Source organism: Schistocerca americana, chromosome 8, assembly GCF_021461395.2.
Source record: "Schistocerca americana isolate TAMUIC-IGC-003095 chromosome 8, iqSchAmer2.1, whole genome shotgun sequence".
In the NCBI taxonomy this organism is placed as follows: domain Eukaryota; kingdom Metazoa; phylum Arthropoda; class Insecta; order Orthoptera; family Acrididae; genus Schistocerca; species Schistocerca americana.
In genome coordinates this window covers 381,025,061-381,047,085 of record NC_060126.1, presented here as the reverse complement: position 1 = coordinate 381,047,085, position 22,025 = coordinate 381,025,061, and the positions used below count along the sequence as shown (strand labels likewise).

The window sequence follows — 22,025 nt, the reverse complement described above, 5'->3', positions numbered from 1 at the left end:
ATACTTGTCTTCTTGTGTTAAACTTTTAATATAAACTTAAACATTTTAATGAGTAGATTATGACACAATTTTCAACTTTTGTATTCGGTTAATAATTAACGCCAAATATTGGTAGTTTAATGTCTGCTGTCCCAGGAAGTCGTTAGGTAGGCAACCTGAAAACTGGCACCGGATTCGGATACCGGGATAGTCGCTTAGATAGTCCCTTAGATAATCGCTTAGTAATACAGATCCTCATAATTGAAATGCAGTCTCACACAATAGTTTACTTTTTTGGGCATATGATATTAAGAAAGATTTACCTCCAAAGCTGCACAGACAATTTTCTTCCCCGAGTTCAACTTTCAGAAACTCTTTCCGCTATTCAGTTTACACCAGGCTTACATCATCCACTAAATTCTCAAAGTCCGAAAAGAGAAACTCCACTTTTGCTGTACCTCACGTATTTACTAAACCTGAGAGGAATCGAATTCAAGATCCACTTACCCAGCACAGAGTACACGACATTTTTGCACATGTTCCACTGGACCTCTCTCTCTCTCTCTCTCTCTCTTTCTCTGCTCTTCTCTGCTCTTAGCTGAAGACAAATTTTTTTTATCGAACTTCGATATACTCCTTAAAAACCGCTGCACCATGCTGCCCCTTTGTACTCGTAATTCTGCTGCGATATATATACAGGATGCTTCAGCTAAGTTGTTGATCTCAAAAATTTGTGGAATCGCTCAAGATATTGTAATTCTGTTTCAATACAGATCAGTTTACCGATAGTCCTCACTAAATAACGTTTAGTCTCTTTCCATATCTATATTAATTACAGAGATATCACTGTTAATTCGCATTTTGAAGTGGAACATAGAAATTTCTGCTGCTACTGTTGTAGTTCTAAAAGAGGCGAATTCAACAGCGGTAACTGGTTTCGGATTAGTTACATAAATTAGGACTTGGGATATATGTGTTTCCAATATGAAACGATTACGTTCGTTATTTCACACCCAAGTGAGGAAATATGTTCCGTCGGTAAAGGAGGCAATAGTGCTGCACCGCCGCGGAAGTGCTATAAACAGGGCACGAAGTAAATGCAGCTGTCATTCTGTCTGTGTCACATGTGTCGAAGTAGCTAGGTTGAAAAAATAAATGTCTTTCAAAAACCAAGAGAAACTGGATCCGTTTCTTATTTAAGGAGAACGCAGAAGGAATCCCAAGAGAACAGTTGTGTAGTATGCACTAAGTTGACCCGATAGATGGTGTCCAACAAGAATAAAAATTCAGCAAATGTGCAAGAAATGGTTCCCACAATGAAAAATGCTCCTATCATAGCCCAAAAAGGCGAATACTTCTTGGCAGATCTGAGGATGTAAAATAAGGCAACTAGCTTTACGACTTACCTGGCAGCCTCAAAGATATTTAAAGAAAACCATGTTGACACATTCGCCCTTTTTTATTTGTTAGAATTAACACACATATTATCTAATATGATACATCGTGTCACGTCACGACGTATAACATGATACATGCCATCTTGTCATCGAACATGACATTTGTCATGTCGTGAAAATTGACGCAACGTGTCATTAAAGTTCAGGATTCATGCATCCCCACTGTCGGATACATTATATTATACACTGAAGCGCCAAAGAATCAGGTATAGGCATGCGTATTCAAATACAGAGATATGTAAACAGGCACAACACGGCGCTGCGATCCGTAACGACATCATCAGACAACAAGTGGCTGGAGCAGTTGTTAGATCGGTTACTGCTGCTACAATGGCAGGTTATCAAGACTGAAGTGAGTGTGAACGTGGTGTCATAGTCGGCGCACGAGTGGTGGGACACAGCATCTCCAAGGTAGCGATGAATTAGGGATTTTCCCGTACGACCATTTTACGAGTGTGCCGTGAATATCAGAAACCCGGTGAAACGTCAAATCTCCGACATCGCTGTGGGCCGGAAAAAGATCCAGCAAGAACGGGACCAAAGACAACTGATAAGAATCTTTCAACGTGACAGAAGTGCATAAATTGGTACAGATTTCTATGCTGGGCCATCAGTGTCAGCGTACTGACCATTCAACGAAACACCATCGATATAAAACTTCCAGGCAGATTAAAACTGTGTGCCGGACCGAGACTCGAACTCGGGACCTTGGCCTTTCTCGGGCAAGTGCTCTACCGACTGAGCTACCCAAGCACGACTCACGCTCCGTCCTCACAGCTTTAATTCCGCCAGTACCTCGTCTCCTACCTTCCGAACTTCACAGAAGCTCTCCTTAGGTCCCGAGTTCGAGTCTCGGTCCGCACAGAGTTTTAATCTGCCAGGAAGTTTCATATCAGAGGAGTGTAGAGTGAAAATTTCATTCTAGAAACATCCCCCAGGCTGTGGCTAAGCAATGTCTCCGCAATATCCTTTCTTCCAGGAGTGCTAGGTTCGCAGGAGAGCTTCTGTGAAGCAGTAAAGAATATTTGTCCCCATTTTCATTGTTGTTACATGAATAAATTATCTACAATCTGCAATTAAAAGCTTTAAATGACTCTGCTGCAAAAAATCTTGATTTTTGAGTTGTATCAGTCGCCGGAGCCATCTCCAATATTTGAAGGAATATTTTCGAAATTGAAAGAAAGGCAAACTGTTCCGAAGAAATACCACACACTGAGTGGAATAACTCACATTATTTGACACAGAGAATATGATTCGACTGTAGTTTCATATATCTCAACAGTCCTGCGTCTTCCTGCAGTGAATCAAGGACGAATGTGCCTTTAGCAGTCGCAGTGTTTACTGTGCAGCTCTACGAGTTGCATTCGAAAAGTTCTCATTCCCGTAGTGAAAACATAAGAGTGAAGAGCTAATGTCCTTAACTTCTACATTTCAATTTTGTGGATCATGTAAATCAAGAAATTTAATCCAACAACTCTTCAAGATTTTAGTACTCCAAATAAATTAGCGTTTTAATATGCAGAATAAGTGTCTCACATTCGAACTAAACATTTTATGCAAATCTTTATTCCTTCATTCATTTCATCATATCAGAAAATTAAGTGCGTTTGGTAATTGTGAACACTGTGGAAACAAATATGCTGCTCTTCGAATCGCCATTCACGCTGTTTTACAGCAAAGATCAGAGACATTCGTGACGGCGTTTTATAGTGATGAAAAAGAACTTTCTTCTTCTCATAGTTTCAACGACTTAGTGTAATAACATATTTTAACTGGTCCAGTAGTGATGTTTAGTATTACACACTGACGGGTTTCTACAAGTGGCGACACTGCGTGAAAGCTACAGCACTAGAAGTCCAGAAAATAGTTTCATGTAATTCTATTCAGATCCGGCCGTTGTTGCTTTCTGTGCCGCACCTTCGTTTGTTGTCAGCCCTGTCTCATCTAATCTGTCGTGGTGATTCCACGCGTATCTGCTGCCGCGAAAAATCGGAGAAACTCACTGCAATTACATATAAACACTTAAAAACTCTTGCGTCTTGCACAACCATACTGCGGGAAGTTTGCCATAAGCGAATCTAAGTGAAAATTTTGTGAGCTGAGTCTGTCGAGAAAGAACCACTCACTGGATTTCTTTTCAACAATTTTGTACTTCATAAGATTTCCTGGAGCTCCAGAGAGCATACATATCCAAGCGATGCACATTCACTCAGCATTCACCGGCCTATTTTTTAACCATTCATAACGAAAAATGAAATTCTTAATGTTGAATTATAACTCTTCTTTCATGGTTATTGCCGGCCGAAGTGGCCGCGCGGTTCTGGCGCTGCAGTCTGGAACCGCGAGACCGCTACGGTCGCAGGTTCGAATCCTGCCTCGGGAATGGCTGTGTGTGTTGTCCTTAGGTTAGTTAGGTTTAACTAGTTCTAAGTTCTAGGGGACTAATGACCTCAGCAGTTGAGTCCCATAGTGCTCAGAGCCAGAGCCATGGTTATTAGTACTAAACTTTGCCGGCCGCGGTGGTCTAGCGGTTCTAGGCGCTCAGTCCGGAACCGCGCGACTGCTACGGTCGCAGGTTCGAATCCTGCCTCGGGCATGGATGTGTGTGATGTCCTTAGGTTAGTTAGGTTTCAGTAGTTCTAAGTTCTAGGGGACTGATGACCACAGATGTTAAGTCCCATAGTGCTCAGAGCCATTTGAACCATTTCAAAGTACTAAACTTTCAAAAGATAGTGTTTTATCACCTTTCATTATTCAATTATTCTGCACTTGCTTAGTTACATGATCGCCACAAGTAGAAAAATACGTCTGTCTCTAATTAAAAAGCTGAGCACGCACAGAGCCATGCTTCAGAAGGGCACGGTACTTCTGGCCAAATGTTTGAGAAGACTGAAAACAAGACTCCCTAGTAATTATACAATGGATATTTATCATAGTTCTCATAGTCAAAGAAAGAATGAGAAATTGTTAAATAGGGTATCAAAACAAGGTTTAATTGCTTTAAAGTTATCGGGATAATTATAAAAAATTAGTTAGTGATTCGAGGGCAAATTGAGATTTCACGAACAGTTGCTGCTAGCTACGAAATCTCGAAAAGTTCACCTCTTCAACGCATAACTATTTAGCGCAAAAAAGTTACATTGATGTAATATTTATGTGCCAATAAACATTTCGAAATCAATAAAAATTGTAAAAAATGACGAAATATTCTTGAAATGATTTGCCTGAAAGTGAGAAATAAAATAAATTAGATCATTCGACGCATCTTTGAATGATGCTCGTACTTACGTACAGTGTCTGTCTGAGGTGCTGACTGAGAATTTAAAGTTCAGTGTTTAGCGCTGAATCTTCGAATGTTTAAATTTCTAAGTTAAACATTCAACTTGAGTACTGGATGATATCCATCTGGTAGATTACATAGCGAGTCTAGTCTCATTTTCTGCACATGATTTCGACCATCATTTGAAGGCACGTCAAATATCACTCCGATATATTTTCTCGCTTTCAGACAAACTGTTATACACTACTGGCCATTAAAATTGCTACACCGCGAAGATGACGTGCTACAGACGAAGACAGGAAGAAGATTGTGTGATATGCAAATGATCAGCTTTTCAGAGCATTCACACAAGGTTGGCGCCGGTGGCGACACCTACAACGTGCTGACATGAGGAAAGTTTCCAACCGATTGCTCGTACACAAACAACAGTTGACCGGCGTCGCCTGGTGAATCGTCGTTGTGATGCCTCGTGTAAGGAGGAGAGATGTGTACCATCACGCTTCCGACTTTGATAAAGGTCTGATTGTAGCCTATCGCGATTGCGGTTTATCGTATCGCGACATTGCTGCTCGTGTTGGTCGAGATCCAATGACTGTTAGCAGAATATGGAATCGGTGGATTCAGGAGGGTAATACGGAACGCCGTGCTGGATCCCAACGGCCTCGTATCACTAGCAGTCGAGATGACAGGCATCTTATCCGCATGGCTGTAACGGTTCGTGCAGCCACGTCTCGATGCCTGAGTCAACAGATGGGGACGTTTGCAAGACAACAACCATGTGCACGAGCAGTTGGACGAAGTTTGCAGCAGCATGGACTATCAGCTCGGAGACCAAGGCAGCGGTTACCCTTGACGCTCTATCACAGACAGGAGCGCCTGCATTGGTGTACTCAACGACGACCCTGGGTGCATGAACGGCAAAACGTCACCTCTTGTTTGTATTGACGGCACTTTGAACAGTGGACGTTGCGCTTCAGACGTGTTACGACTCGTGGCTCTACCCTTCATTCGATCCCTGCGAAACCCTACATTTCAGCAGGATAATGCACGACCGCATGTTGCAGGTCCTGTACGGGCCTTTCTGGGTACAGAAAATGTTCGACTGCTACCCTGGCCAGCACATTCTCCAGATCTCTCGCCAATTGAAAACGTCTGGTCAATGGTGGCCGAGCAACTGGCTCGTCACAATACGCCAGTCACTACTCTTGATGAACTGTGGTATCGTGTTGAAGCTGCATGGGCAGCTGTACCTGCACACGCCATCCAAGCTCTGTTTGACTCAATGCCGAGGCGTATCAAGTCCGTTATTACGGCCAGATGTGATTGTTCTGGGTACTAATTTCTCAGGATCTAAGCACCTAAGCTGGGTGAAAATGTAATCACATGTCAGTTCTAGTACAATATACACTCCTGGAAATGGAAAAAAGAACACATTGACACCGGTGTGTCAGACCCACCATACTTGCTCCGGACACTGCGAGAGGGCTGTACAAGCAATGATCACACGCACGGCACAGCGGACACACCAGGAACCGCGGTGTTGGCCGTCGAATGGCGCTAGCTGCGCGGCATTTGTGTACCGCCGCCGTCAGTGTCAGCCAGTTTGCCGTGGCATACGGAGCTCCATCGCAGTCTTTAACACTGGTAGCATGCCGCGACAGCGTGGACGTGAACCGTATGTGCAGTTGACGGACTTTGAGCGAGGGCGTATAGTGGGCATGCGGGAGGCCGGGTGGACGTACCGCCGAATTGCTCAACACGTGGGGCGTGAGGTCTCCACAGCACATCGATGTTGTCGCCAGTGGTCGGCGGAAGGTGCGCGTGCCCGTCGACCTGGGACCGGACCGCAGCGACGCACGGATGCACGCCAAGACCGTAGGATCCTACGCAGTGCCGTAGGGGACCGCACCGCCACTTCCCAGCAAATTAGGGACACTGTTGCTCCTGGGGTATCGGCGAGGACCATTCGCAACCGTCTCCATGAAGCTGGGCTACGGTCCCGCACAGCGTTAGGCCGTCTTCCGCTCACGCCCCAACATCGTGCAGCCCGCCTCCAGTGGTGTCGCGACAGGCGTGAATGGAGGGACGAATGGAGACGTGTCGTCTTCAGCGATGAGAGTCGCTTCTGCCTTGGTGCCAATGATGGTCGTATGCGTGTTTGGCGCCGTGCAGGTGAGCGCCACAATAAGGACTGCATACGACCGAGGCACACAGGGCCAACACCCGGCATCATGGTGTGGGGAGCGATCTCCTACAGTGGCCGTACACCACTGGTGATCGTCGAGGGGACACTGAATAGTGCACGGTACATCCAAAGTCATCGAACCCATCGTTCTACCATTCCTAGACCAGCAAGGGAACTTGCTGTTCCAACAGGACAATGCACGTCCGCATGTATCCCGTGCCACCCAACGTGCTCTAGAAGGTGTAAGTCAACTACCCTGGCCAGCAAGATCTCCGGATCTGTCCCCCATTGAGCATGTTTGGGACTGGATGAAGCGTCGTCTCACGCGGTCTGCACGTCCAGCACGAACGCTGGTCCAACTGAGGCGCCAGGTGGAAATGGCATGGCAAGCCGTTCCACAGGACTACATCCAGCATCTCTACGATCGTCTCCATGGGAGAATAGCAGCCTGCATTGCTGCGACAGGCGGATATACACTGTACTAGTGCCGACATTGTGCATGCTCTGTTGCCTGTGTCTATGTGCCTGTGGTTCTGTCAGTGTGATCATGTGATGTATCTGACCCCAGGAATGTGTCAATAAAGTTTCCCCTTCCTGGGACATTGAATTCACGGTGTTCTTATTTCAATTTCCAGGAGTGTATTTGTCCACTGAATACTCGTATATCATCTGCATTTCTTCTTGGTGTAGCAATTTTAATGGCCAGTAGTGTAGAAAGCATTTGATCGTCCCTTTTTCGTACTCTAGGCATACTTTTGTGCTTTGTTAGGCTGAGGACTTGAAGTTGACCCTCCCATCCTCGTTCCCTTTCCAACATTGCAGTTTGCCTTAGTTTCGCTCAGGCTGCCTCGTGTTTCGATTGGTAGTATTGGCGGCCCCGGGTATCGCGGAGGCGTGTACTCCAAAATAACCGCGCCAGGAGCGTGGCGCGCCCGCTAGCCCACGCACTCATTGTTATACTGGCGGAGCGCCTGGTTCTCATAAAGGCTCCTTGTATCGCAACAGGTGGGGCAGCCCTCAAGAGACCAGGCAGCGATCTTTGCGCTGGGCAGAGCTGTTCACGCGGCATCTGATAGCAGCGTAAACACTCTTTGTTCGGCCCTCTTTACCAGCTTTCCGCGTCACAGTCATTTACGACGACATCTCACCGTGAAAATAAATTTATCAGCTTTTAGCTCTCTGAGAAATAGCTATAAAAATAGCGTTTCCTGTGCGACTTTTAGGCTTGCTTTTAAAATAACCATTTAAAATTATGAATAATATATCATGATCAGTATTGCTCATTTCGGCGTCTGATTTCGTATCGAGAACATTCACTTCATTATGGTAGTTTCCTGGAAACTATTATTAAAATAACCCCTAAAATGAAAAAAAAATGACAACAGGAATGATAAAAAACAATGTGTACCACAATGGTGTGGTTAATGTTTCGTAGAAGATGGCATGTCCCGGGGAACCATGATCATAAATTGTATGATGAATGAAAAGCGCCGTCTGGACCGCTGCATTTTGTATCTTTTTACTAACGATGGCCAATTATCATTAATAATACGCTACTGGCCATTAAAATTGCTACACCAAGAATAAATGCAGATAATAAACGGGTATTGATTGGACAAATATGTTATACTAGAACTGACATGTGATTACATTTTCACGCAATTTGGTTGCATAGATCCTGAGAAATCAGTACCCAGAACAACCACCTCTGGCCGTAATAACGGCCTTAATACGCCTGGCATTGAGTCAAACAGAGATTGGATGGCGTTTACAGGTACAGCTGCCCATGCAGCTTCAACACGATACCACAGTTCATCAAGAGTAGTGAGTGGCGTATTGTGACGAGCCAGTTGCTCGAACACTATTTACCAGACGTTTTCAATTGGTGAGAGATCTGGAGAGTGTGCTGGCCAGGGCAGAAGTCGAACATTTTCTGTATCCACAAATGGCCGTACAGGATCTGCAACATGCGGTCGTGCATTATCCTGCGGAAATTTAGGGTTTCGCATGGATCGTATGAAGGGTAGAGCCACGGGTCGTAACACATCTGAAATGTAATGTCCACTGTTCAAACTGCCGTCAAAGCGAACAAGAGGTGACAGAGACGCGTATCCAATGGCATCCCATACCATGACGCCGGGTGATACGCCAGTATGGCCATGACTAATACGCGCTTCCAATGTGCGTTCACCGCGATGTCGCCAAACACGGATTCGACCATCATGGTGCTGTAAACAGAACCTGGATTAATCCTAAAAAATGACGTTTTGCCATTCGTACACCCAGGTTCGTCGTTGAGTACACCATCGTTTGCGCTCCTGTCTGTGATGCAGCGTCAAGGGTAACCGCGGGCACGGTCTCCAAGCTGATAGTCCATGCTGCTGCAAACGTCGTCGAACTGTTTGTGCAAATGGTTGTCGTCTTGCAAACGTCCCCATCTGTTGACTCAGGAATCGAGACGTGGCTGCACGAACCGTTACAGCCATGCGGATAAGATGCCTGTCAACCGCTAGTGATACCGGGCTGTTGGGATCCAGCACGGCGTTCCGTATTACCCTCCTGAACCCATCGGTTCCATATTCTGCTAACAGTCATTGGATCTCGACCAACGCGAGCAGCAATGTCGCGATACGATAAACCGCAACCGCAAACTTTCCTCATGTCACCACGTTGTAGGTGTCGTCACCGGCGCCAAACTTGTGTGAATGCTCTGAAAAGCTAATTATTTGCATATCACAGCATCTTCTTCCTGTCAATTAAATTTCGCGTCTGTAGCACGTCATCTTCGTGGTGTTGTAATTTTAATGGCCTGTAATATAGTTGAAAAATTAAAAATAAAGTGATCCAGATCTTCATATAAAATAGAAAATTTAGAAGGAAAGGGAATACATGGGTGGGAAACCTATGACTTCCAGCCGCTCAGGGGATTGTGGTAATGCAATAGCGAAGGTGAAAGTCTGTGGCAGGCCGGGCCTCGAAACTGGATGCTCCGCTTCCCAAGAACGGTTGCCTTAACCACTTCGGTCATTAGTACACGATTTCCGTCCGACTGAAATTCTCAGTTTGTGCCACACTGCAATGCAACATGACCGTCAATTAACCTCCTTATTCCTAATTACTGATTTCCGTAGGAGTTCTGATGACAATACGGCATCCGCTCTTCAACAAACGACAAGACACCGCCGTGCTCTTACAGAAATGTGTAGACTCAAGTATACGACCCACAACTACCTCTCTATTATTAGAGTTTAGCTTAAGTGATGTTTAACTGTCTGCATTTATTAACATACATACTGTATTATTAAAAATACATATCTCTTTTGTTGTTAGGCCACATTTGCAAGACTGAAGATATACAATCGTTTCGGTTGAGTTGGCTTGTTTTGAGGGAGAAGACCAGACAGCGAGGTCATCGGTCTCAGCAGATTAGGGAAGGACGTGGAAGGATGTCGGCCGTGCCCTTTCAAAGGAATCATCCCCGAATTTTTCTGGAGCGATTTAGCGAAATCACGGAAAACCTAAATCAGGATGTCTGGAGGCAGGATTGAACCGTCGTCCTCCCGAATGCGTGCAGTTGTTTAAGTTTATACACCGTTATGCAATTCTAATGAGTCTTACTTAGACCTTGCTTTATTTGCAAATATCTTGAATGGGATCTGAAACTTTTTTTTTCTTTTTTTACGAGACTGTTTGCCAAGATCCTTCGCTATTCTCATTTTTTCAATTAGTACTGTTAAACATTTTTTTACTTTCTGAATTTTCTGATTTAATTTTGTAATTAGGGACTCTTGGTATCCACAGTTTCTTGCTATTTGGTCTCATCTGATGCAGCAAACTCGTACTCGACAAACCCAGTAAAAAAAAAAAAAAATCCAAGATAATAAAAGTCACGTCAGGAACACAACTTAGAGACGAGCACACTCCTGTACATTACTACTCACCAGAACTACTATGAATTTAAGGTAGAATTTACTTACAAGGGGGAGGATTGCCAATGGAAAGCCTATTTCAGAGACTTTAGCAAATATGTTCATGAACAAAATAGAGGAAGGATTGTTTCACAAAGTAATACTAAGATGATATAATGCACCATACTGAACGACTTCCTCTGGTAGGAGAACTAGAAACGCAGATAGCAAACTGCAAGCAGACAAACGTATCATAATCACCACCATCGTCATCTACATTCACGAATTAGGTTTAAGAAATCTGTTGCGGCTTCAGCGTCTCAGCTCTATCGCTTCCTGGGGCGACCTGCATCTCTCGCTTCCTTGGATGTACAGCAAAACTTTGTTATTTGTCTCGTTGCATTCTGTCTGCATGTTGCTTCTATTTCTGCTTATACATGTGGAGTTTCGTGTTATTGGAAATGTTTTAAGCTAATTTCATCTTCGTTTCTTATCCTGTCTTCTCAATCTTTAAATGATCTGAAGAATATCATCTCTGATATCACTATTTGATTTATGTCTTTCTTGATTGGTATCCAAGCATTAATTCAGTAAATTAGCCCTAGAACTGCCACTGTTTCACCGAATTTCATTTGCCTTTCCTTAGTTGTCTTTTCGCTTAATGATTTTTATTGCAGCACATATAACTTCAAATTCTGCTGCCTTATACTTAAGGAAAAGAAATAACGCAGCCAATGTAATTTACATGACCAGTTTGTTTTCTGTCATTTTTGAGCTGAGCTGTTTTTTTGATTGCTTTTGTACTTTCCACAAATATTTTGAAAAAAAAAAATTTTGGCCAATTTGCTTCAATTTAAAAATATTGCAATGTATTTCGTCTTCTGAAGTGACTATTACAGTTATTATCGTTAGCATATATTGATGTTTTTATACAGTTCTCCTTCTCTAGATTTATTTATTTGTTGTTTTTTGTTTGCTTAGTCCATTTCTTAATTATGTAGTTTATATATAAACGGAATGAACTGGGAAAAGAACGCAACATTGTTCAACTCGTTGGATAGCTATAATTTCATTCATACTTATTTTGTTCCCTGTTTTTATTACAAGTAAAGTTTCATTGTATAAGCTTATGTCCCATGTATTTTTTGCAGTATAGACCAGAGATTTTTTTCTGTTTAATCTGGCAAACGCCTTAGCACATTCGGTAAAATCTGTCTTTCTTTTTACTAAATTCTCTTATTTTACTAATGAATGTCTTAAAAGTAAATATATTATCCATTGTTGTTTGTCCAAATCTCAATCTTCTATGGTCTTCATTTAAAATTCTTTCGATTATTGGTTTTTAGAGTTAAATATATTGCATATAGTTTACATTCAACTGTTACAACACTTATTACCCTATAATTATTGCAGTCTTTTCGGTCTCCTTTCTTAAAAATTGATAAAACAGCTGTTGACCAGATATCCGATATTCCAGCTTTCTCTGGCGCGAATGTAGAAGATTTAGGAATTACAGTTTGAGCAGAATTTCGCTGTATTTTAATAAATCGATGATAATGGCGTCTGTACCAGCTGAATTTTGTTTTTCCGCTGTTTTAAACCTTCTTCTAACTCTGTTAAGGTCATTACATTTATCCCTTTTCCACCTGAATACATTTCTGCTTGTTTCATTAACAATTATAGTTTTCTTGTCAAATTATATATTTGATTGCATTCTAGGCAATTGTTTGTGGACCATGACTGTCATTTTCTAAATCAGTTGTGTACCTGTCCCCCCCTGCTCTGCGATCTCGTTTAGCAGTTTGTGTTTTTCGATTACATTCTTCTCATAATTCTGACCTATTTCCTTGTAGATATTTTATGTTTTCTCTGTTATTACTTTTTCTAGTTTTTAATTCCACATTCTTAATCCTTCCTTACTATACCTTTCAAAATCTCGTTTCCACACTACAAGAAAACAAAGTTCCCTTCAGAGAAAGAATAGTTAGGTACAACAAATTTCCTAGGTGCATCTGTCAAAAGGAAATATAATCAGTATTCATTCCGTATTTATAGGAAAATCACAACAACATACAATACCGCAGCATTGACCAAACCACACCCAAACCCAAAAACAAACATCTATCATAAAGACCTACGTGATCCACAGACACAATAACAATAAGTAGCTAGAGAAATAGCAAATAACAATGGCTACCAAGCAATTCTAGTTACAAAATTAAATAAGAAATGAAGAAAGACATAAAAATAACTGTTTTATATTACGAATTTAAATCATGAGAACTATTCACGATCTTGACAAATAGGTGTGCAAGGAAAATCACGTTGTTACAGCGACCACTGAAGATACTCTGAAATTACGCGAAACGCATATGGTCGGCGTAAGACTTTCATTACAGTTGCAAAAGTCGGTATATAACGTATGTTGTTGAAATTAGTAGAAGAGGCATGTATGAACACAATAACTGACTTGGGATAAACGAGTGCAGGAACGTTGTTAAATGGTATTTTTCTGTAATTCCGGAGGTTAGACTGAGTAAGGTAATAACAGATGTTTAAAACTCTCCATCGTTATTATTATGTCGGAGCCAAACAGACGCAATATTCTTCCTTTGTGCACAATTATGGAGCATCTGAGATGCAATGTATTGATGTTGATCATTGACACAGCATACGTAATTGACTTCTGCAAAATTTTCAGTCATTACGTATACCTGAGAAATCAGTCTCATCGATATACAATGACAGAAAAAAAAGAAGTACCTGGGAGGGGACAGGGAAACAGGATGAAATTTCATTGGTTGAGAATGTATGTGTTGTGATTTGAGTGGTTTTAAAAATGAGTCAAATTGACAAAGAAATTGTCAGTATGGGGCCACGTAAGAGCATGACATTGCACCACCTCCAGCTTTCAACCGTGCACAGATTCAGTTGGGAAGGTCCTCGATATCTCGGATGCTGGCACTGGGACAGAGTCGATGACCGAGTTGGTAGCGAATGTGGTCCAATCGGGGGCAGATCTGGAGATCTTGTTGGCCTCATAATACCTCCACACCACGCAGACAGTTCACAGACACAGGTAAGACGTGTGGTCGAGCAGTGTCCTGTTAAAAATAGATCCACGATACTGTCACATAAGGGAACACACGAGGACTCAGGATGTCCTTGGCATACCATTGCACAGTCACAGTTGTCTCAGTTTCTACCGCCCATGATCTGAAACCGTACCCGATGCCTCCCCATACCATGACTGGTTTCCCGGATGCGTCTGATGATTGACTGGGTATTTTAAAATCCATTACAAAAGTTGTATGAACAATCAATATCCATAAAGAGCAGCCTGAAGAGGAAAAAAATGGTTCAAATGGCTCTGAGCACTATGGGACTTAACATCTGTGGTCGTCAGTCCCCTAGAACTTAGAACTACTTAAACCTAACTAACCTAAGGACATCACACACATCCATGCCCGAGGCAGGATTCGAACCTGCGACCGTAGAGGTCACGCGGTTCCAAACCGAAGCGCCTAGAACCGCACGGCCACACCGGCCGGCCCTGAAGAAGGCTCACAATAAAAAGAAATCGTCTCCTCACACTGACTTGTAGCGCAAAAGGCGCTGAGAATGCCAAGGAACCATGTTAGCCTGTGCGATTAGTGTGTCTGAATTCGGCGACCGTGTTGAGTATCAAGGAATTATTATGAAACTTCCTGGCAGATTAAAACTGTGTGCCCGACCGAGACTCGAACTCGGGACCTTTGCCTGGCAGAAGTAAAGCTGTGAGTACCGGGCGTGAGTCGTGCTTCGGTAGCTCAGATGGTAGAGCACTTGCCCGCGGAAGGCAAAGGTCCCGAGTTCGAGTCTCGGTCGGGCACACACTTTTAATCTGCCAGGAAGTTTCATATCAGCACACACTCCGCTGCAGAGTGAAAATCTCATTCTGGAAGGAATTATTGTGTTTCCAAGATGCTACTCCAGGCGGGTGTAAAATGAATGTGCGCAACGGAAAATAATAAACGCTAAAATGAAGATTTGGCTCTGTCTGTCTACCCCCTGAAGCATATCTTAGGATCTCTTAATGGACTTAATAACAACCTAAACATAAATGAATCATTAAGGCAACTAATAATACTAAACGATAAACGTTGTTCGTGATAATATATTTATTGTAGATTTTAAAAAACTGTATATTACAAAGTTTACATTTCCTAAGTAAAATTGCTAATTAGTTGCCCACCTCTGCCCCATATTATGACTGCGCGATCTGATATCATTAACGCGGAATGACTGACATCATCTACGTACCAAACACTAGAAGACACTACTTTCAAAGATGATTTACGGTGGTGTGGAACAAATGTTCAAATGTGTGTGAAATCTTATGGGACTTAACTGCTAAGGTCATCAGTCCGTAAGTTTACACACTACTTAACCTAAATTATCCTAAGGACACACACACACACACACACACACACACACACACACATGCACGAGGGAGGACTCGAACCTCAGCCTGAATCAGCCGCACAGTCCATGACTGCAGCGCCTAAACCGCTCGGCTAATCTCGCGCGGCAGTGTGGAACCTCAGTGGAAATAAACTAACGTGATCACAGCTGTTTGGCTTTTATAGCCCTAAGAAACTGAAGCAATATGCGATATCAACGTATGTACTGTGTTCGGTGCGTCGAAGTGATGGTTCTCGTACTCGCCTGCGACGATGGTAGAACTCCAGCCACAAATAAACTCTTTCAAACACTAGGACAGCAAAAGGCGGTCCTCTGATTAATATACTCTAATACTGTCTTCTCTTCTCTGTGTTCTACAGACGAGAAGCGCGAACTCCCGACCACAAGGACGGAGTTCAGATAATGTCTCAACGTAAGTATAGGCAGAGGAAGTGCTCTCAATTACTGAACGCTGTGTCTCAGCGACGACTTCTAACATGGAGGTGAAGTCCAGAATCGCATAGGTTCGCAACAGTACAGTTGCTAACTGTTCTAACTATAAACTCTACTGAGATCAAAGACAGCAAGTCCGTCTGTACCAACAAAAGCTGATATCGCGCGACTGTCACACACGGGCGCTCACAACGGAAGACCTCGTCTCTCCAGCGTTGGTTTCCCAGCAAGACTCGGCTCCCCACCCTCGAAATTACAAAAATGAATCATATTCCCGAAACCACAGAATATTCTCCCTCTCTACAGATTATTCCGAACGCCGACCAACCATATTTTAGTCTTTTTTCGTCCAGCGCAGAAAGTTTGTAAGGAAAAACCTATACTCGTACAATGGTACGCTTCTGAGTGAAAATCCTTGGAAATAACGCAGCCTCCGTGGTTTCCGAGGTGCCGCTTCTTCGTACCTCTCACCTGCGTGCAAGATTTCCGTATTTTCCGAAGTATAATCCTTCCGGTTCGGCTACAAAACCGACTGGTCGCGACTCTATTATGCTCCAACGCTTAGGTGCTACGACATCCGTCTCTTATGTCCTGTGTTTAAGCAGGACCAACACACTCACGTGGGCCTTCCACCCAGGGCCTCAGTTCCGCCAGACATTTCACTTCCACTGGCATTCCAATCTCTACTAGTATAAGCAATCATTAATTACGCCGTTTTTATAATAGACACTCCGTCACCTTTCATGCAATAAGCGTTAACAATTATTTATAAGACGTACGTGAAAATGACAGTCTCCTTTATATATTCATATATACGATGTACAATGTATCACATGATACCTAATTGTGTTTGTAGATCATGGCAAAGTATGTGGATGAGTGCTTGTAAGGAGCGAAATTATAGTAACCTTACATGTTCGCAGAAAGAGGACTATTACCAAACTGACATCCTAATACATGTGTTCGACCAGGGAGCTGATTGCGTTCACTGAGCATGCCGATTTTTTTCGCTTACTTTACTTGTTTGCTTAATTTTCGAGAAAAGTGGTTTTCACCTTTGACACTTGCAGAACTTCAAAGCCACAAAAACTGTCACTTTGTTAATGTATTAATAACGTTTATTTTTTATTTATTTATTCACCTTGATTCCATTAATCGAAACTTTTTGTGACTTTGATGTTCTCTGATTCAGCGGGTTCTGGGGCAAGGAAATTTAAGCAGTCCGCACCAACTAAGAATACTGGAAAGAGAGGAAGACCCGGTTAGAAAGTGCATATAGACATCGATTAGAATACGCAGACTATCTGACAAGGCCAGGTAAGGTACGATAAACAACAAGAAGGCCCGCCAATAGCGTCACACGTACCGTTTCCAGTGTGTGTCCAGCTGCACGCCGCAGTTGTGCAGTAACGAAGCTTTAATCCATTAGCGTCAGTATGTCCATTAGTCAAGTTTCCTCGAATTCCAGCTATATAACATGCTTCCAACATACAGGGCTTAGCGTCCGTCAGCTGACTTCTTACACTACCCTTTTTAAACGGCGTACATGCCGTACCAGTCGCTGCTGCTGGTCGCACATGTATCTCATACAGCTCGCTTATATCGCCTTCAAGCCCGCCCTTCTCTCCTCCTGCCGCCACCATCACCCAGTGGATGGCGCCCGTGTTTGACCATCCCGCATGCAGTGAAGAAGCGCCAATTCTACGACACAAGCAAAGATGTGCCAACTTCCGGCACACTAGTAAGCTCATCCATTATTACAGCCTATTATATTCACCTTGGTATGACGCAGCCTAAGAACTTTTACATTTCCTAGAAATGATTTCCAGCGCTTTCTTACCGATTTTTTCTTATGCGCCTCTTGCCATTACATTGTCATTATCGTGTAGGCGAAATGATAGTTTCACCTTCACAATATGTCCCACAGGTGCGAACATGAAGACCCTACCACGCATGCACCACACATTGATCTTTTTAATATTACAGATTGTTCACTCTCTAATTGTTTTTGGCAGTCTACTTCTTTCTTCTGTCACGTGTAGTTATAAACACCGGGCGTGTGCCCTATATACACTCCTGGAAATTGAAATAAGAACACCGTGAATTCATTGTCCCAGGAAGGGCAAACTTTATTGACACATTCCTGGGGTCAGATACATCACATGATCACACTGACAGAACCACAGGCACATAGACACAGGCAACAGAGCATGCACAATGTCGGCACTAGTACAGTGTATATCCACCTTTCGCAGCAATGCAGGCTGCTATTCTCCCATGGAGACGATCGTAGAGATGCTGGATGTAGTCCTGTGGAACGGCTTGCCATGCCATTTCCACCTGGCGCCTCAGTTGGACCAGCGTTCGTGCTGGACGTGCAGACCGCGTGAGACGACGCTTCATCCAGTCCCAAACATGCTCAATGGGGGACAGATCCGGAGATCTTGCTGGCCAGGGTAGTTGACTTACACCTTCTAGAGCACGTTGGGTGGCACGGGATACATGCGGACGTGCATTGTCCTGTTGGAACAGCAAGTTCCCCTGCCGGTCTAGGAATGGTAGAACGATGGGTTCGATGACGGTTTGGATGTACCGTGCACTATTCAGTGTCCCCTCGACGATCACCAGTGGTGTACGGCCAGTGTAGGAGATCGCTCCCCACACCATGATGCCGAGTGTTGGCCCTGTGTGCCTCGGTCGTATGCAGTCCTGATTGTGGCGCTCACCTGCACGGCGCCAAACACGCCTACGACCATCATTGGCACCAAGGCAGAAGCGACTCTCATCGCTGAAGACGACACGTCTCCATTCGTCCCTCCATTCACGCCTGTCGCGACACCACTGGAGGCGGGCTGCACGATGTTGGGGCGTGAGCGGAAGACGGCCTAACGGTGTGCGGGACCGTAGCCCAGCTTCATGGAGACGGTTGCGAATGGTCCTCGCCGATACCCCAGGAGCAACAGTGTCCCTAATTTGCTGGGAAGTGGCGGTGCGGTCCCCTACGGCACTGCGTGGGATCCTACGGTCTTGGCGTGCATCCGTGCTTCGCTGCGGTCCGGTCCCAGGTCGACGGGCACGTGCACCTTCCGCCGACCACTGGCGACAACATCGATGTACTGTGGAGACCTCACGCCCCACGTGTTGAGCAATTCGGCGGTACGCCCACCCGGCCTCCCGCATGCCCACTATACGCCCTCGCTCAAAGTCCGTCAACTGCACATACGGTTCACGTCCACGCTGTCGCGGCATGCTACCAGTGTTAAAGACTGCGATGGAGCTCCGTATGCCACGGCAAACTGGCTGACACTGACGGCGGCGGTGCACAAATGCTGCGCAGCTAGCGCCATTCGACGGCCAACACCGCGGTTCCTGGTGTGTCCGCTGTGCCGTGCGTGTGATCATTGCTTGTACAGCCCTCTCGCAGTGTCCGGAGCAAGTATGGTGGGTCTGACACACCGGTGTCAATGTGTTCTTTTTTCCATTTCCAGGAGTGTATTTACGGTGTGATACATGGTGACGCCAAGTGACAAGGCGAATCCCAATTATCAAAAACTCGCAAGTAGATGGAGCTTTGTAATACACTTTGCTTCACCGAACAAGGATGCAATATATAACAAAGTGAAGAAATATTCGCTCACTCGCGCTTCGCAGCGCGATTCCTCACATGCTAGCAATAAAAAAATGTATCTCACAAAAATTCGTCCTGCGCGTATTTCGGGCAGTAAATAGACATTAAAGACTGGCAATCTGGAATAACATGTATAATAGTTACCTCTGTTGGTATAAAGCAGTAGTATTATGCAGTTGGTGCAATGGACAGCGTTTTGGGTTAGCATGCAGCAGGGTGAGGGTTCAATTCTCGGTCGAGTATTATTTGTTTTTATGAAATGATAATGAAATGGACACCCTAGCTGCAAACAGCCGTTGATATACATCATTTGGGACATGTTGACGATGTGTGCCCCGACCGGGACACGAACCCGGGATCTCCTGCTTACATGGCAGACGCTCTATCCATCTGAGCCACCGAGGGCGCAGAGGATAGTGCGCCTGCAGTGACTTCAGCGACATATCCCTTGCACGCTCCCCATGAGACCCACATTCCCAACATGTCCACACCACTACATTCGTAGTGCGCCTAATAGATGTTTGCCCATCATACTCGTTACTCGTGGCAGATTAATCTACCAAGTCCCGTACGAGTTCGGGCATGGCGTGTGCGTTCGCACAAGAAGGTCAATGGCCGGGAAGCCATATTTTAACTATACAGGGTGAGTCACTTAACGTTACCGCTGGAAATATTTCGTAAACCACATTAAATACTGACGAATCGATTCCACAGACCGAACGTGAGGAGAGGGGCTAGTGTAATTGGTTAATACAAACCATACAAAAATGTACGGAAGTATGTTTTTTAACACAAACCTACGTTTTTTTAAATGGAACCCCGTTAGTTTTGTTAGCACATTAGGACATATAAACAAATACGTAATCAGTGCCGTTTGTTGCATTGTAAAATGTTAATTACATCCGGAGATATTGTAACCTAAAATTGGCGCTTGAGTACCACTCCTCCGCTGTTCGATCGTGTGTATCGGAGAGCACCGAATTACTTAGGGATCCAAAGGTAACGGTGATGGACCTTAGGTACAGAAGAGACTGGAACAGCACATTACGTCCACATGCTAACGCCTTTTTATTTGTCTTTTTCACTGACACACATGTACATTACCATGGGTGGTGAGGTACACGCACACACGTGGTTTCCGTTTCCAATTACGGAGTGGAATAGAGTGTGTCCCGACATGTCAGGCCAATAGATGTTCAATGTGGTGGCCATCATATGGTGCGGAATCATTGGCGACCACCTCATTGGTCCTCACTTCATTGCAGGGGCCCAAACAGCTGCTACATACATCGCGTTTCTGCAGAATGATCTGCCAACGTTGCTCGAAAATGTCCCACTGGAAACGCGTCGACGTATGTGGTATCAGCATGATGGTGCACCTGCACATTCCGCAATTAACACTAGGCTGACCCTTGACAGGATGTTCGACGGGCGTTTCATAGGACGTGGAGGACGCATAAATTGGCTAGCCCGTTCTCCTGATCTTACACCTCTGGACTTCTTCCTGTGGGGTACCTTAAAGGAGAATGTGTACCGTGATGTGCCTACAACCCCAGAGGATATCGAACAACGTATTGTGGCAGCCTGCGGCGACATTACACCAGATGTACTGCGGCGTGTACGACATTCATTACGCCAGAGATTGCAATTGTGTGCAGCAAATGATGGCCACCACATTGAACATCTATTGGCCTGACATGTCGGGACACACTCTATTCCACTCCGTAATTGAAAACGGAAACCACGTGTGTACGTGTACCTCACCCCTCATGGTAATGTACATGTGCGTCAGCGAAAAAGACAAATAAAAAGGTGTTAGCATGTGGACGTAATGTGCTGTTCCGGTCTCTTCTGTACCTAAGGTCCATCACCGTTCCCTTTGGATCTCTACGTAATTCGGTGCTCTCCGATACACATGATCGAACAGCGGAGGAGTGGTACTCAAGCGTCAACTTTAGGTTACAATATCTCCGGATGTAATTAACATTTTGCAATGAAACAAACGGCACAGATTACGTATGTTCAAATGTGCTAACAGAACTAACGGGGTTCCATTTTAAAAAAACGTAGGTTTGTGTTAAAAAACATACTTCCGTACATTTTTGTATGGTTTGTATTAACCAATTACACTAGCCCCTCTCCTCACGTTCGGTCTGTGGAATCGATTCGTCAGTATTTAATGTGGTTTACGAAATATATCCAGCGGTAATGTTAGGTGACTCACCCTGTATATGACGGTAGTATCTGTTCCCGAAAGAACAGTTACCGTTGATGACAATGCGGCTTTGCTAGAAATGAAATGATAATTAAATGGACACCCTAGCTCCAAACAGGCGTTGATATACTTCATTGGGGACATGTTGAAACTGTGTGCCTCGACCGGGACTCGAACCCGGGATCCTCTGCTTGCAGGATAGAGCGTATGCCATGTAAGCAGGAGATCCTGGGTTCGAGGTCCAGTCGGGGCACACATTTTCAACATATCCCCAATGAAGTATATCAACGCCTGTTTGCAGCTAGGGTGTCCATTTAATTATCATTTCGTTTCTAGCAAAGCTGCATGGTCATCAACGGTAACTGTTCTTTCGGGAACAGATACTACCGTCATATATATGTGTTTTTACTTGCTAGATGTATTCCACGTGGTACGGCATCTGGTGTCTTAACCGTCACACAGCGATTACTGTGGGTC

At 44.3% G+C, this 22,025-nt stretch overlaps 1 protein-coding gene and 1 non-coding gene across 2 annotated transcripts in view; one reads left to right on the top strand and one right to left on the bottom strand.

The window, feature by feature from the left end:
• Window positions 1-22,025, top strand: part of LOC124545869 (TWiK family of potassium channels protein 18) — a 1,287,501-nt gene that overhangs the window by 395,556 nt on the left and 869,920 nt on the right. The gene's annotated exons all lie outside the window — the stretch shown is intronic.
• Window positions 19,665-19,739, bottom strand: Trnat-ugu. Its single transcript has one exon. It is a non-coding gene; the product is annotated as a tRNA-Thr (tRNA).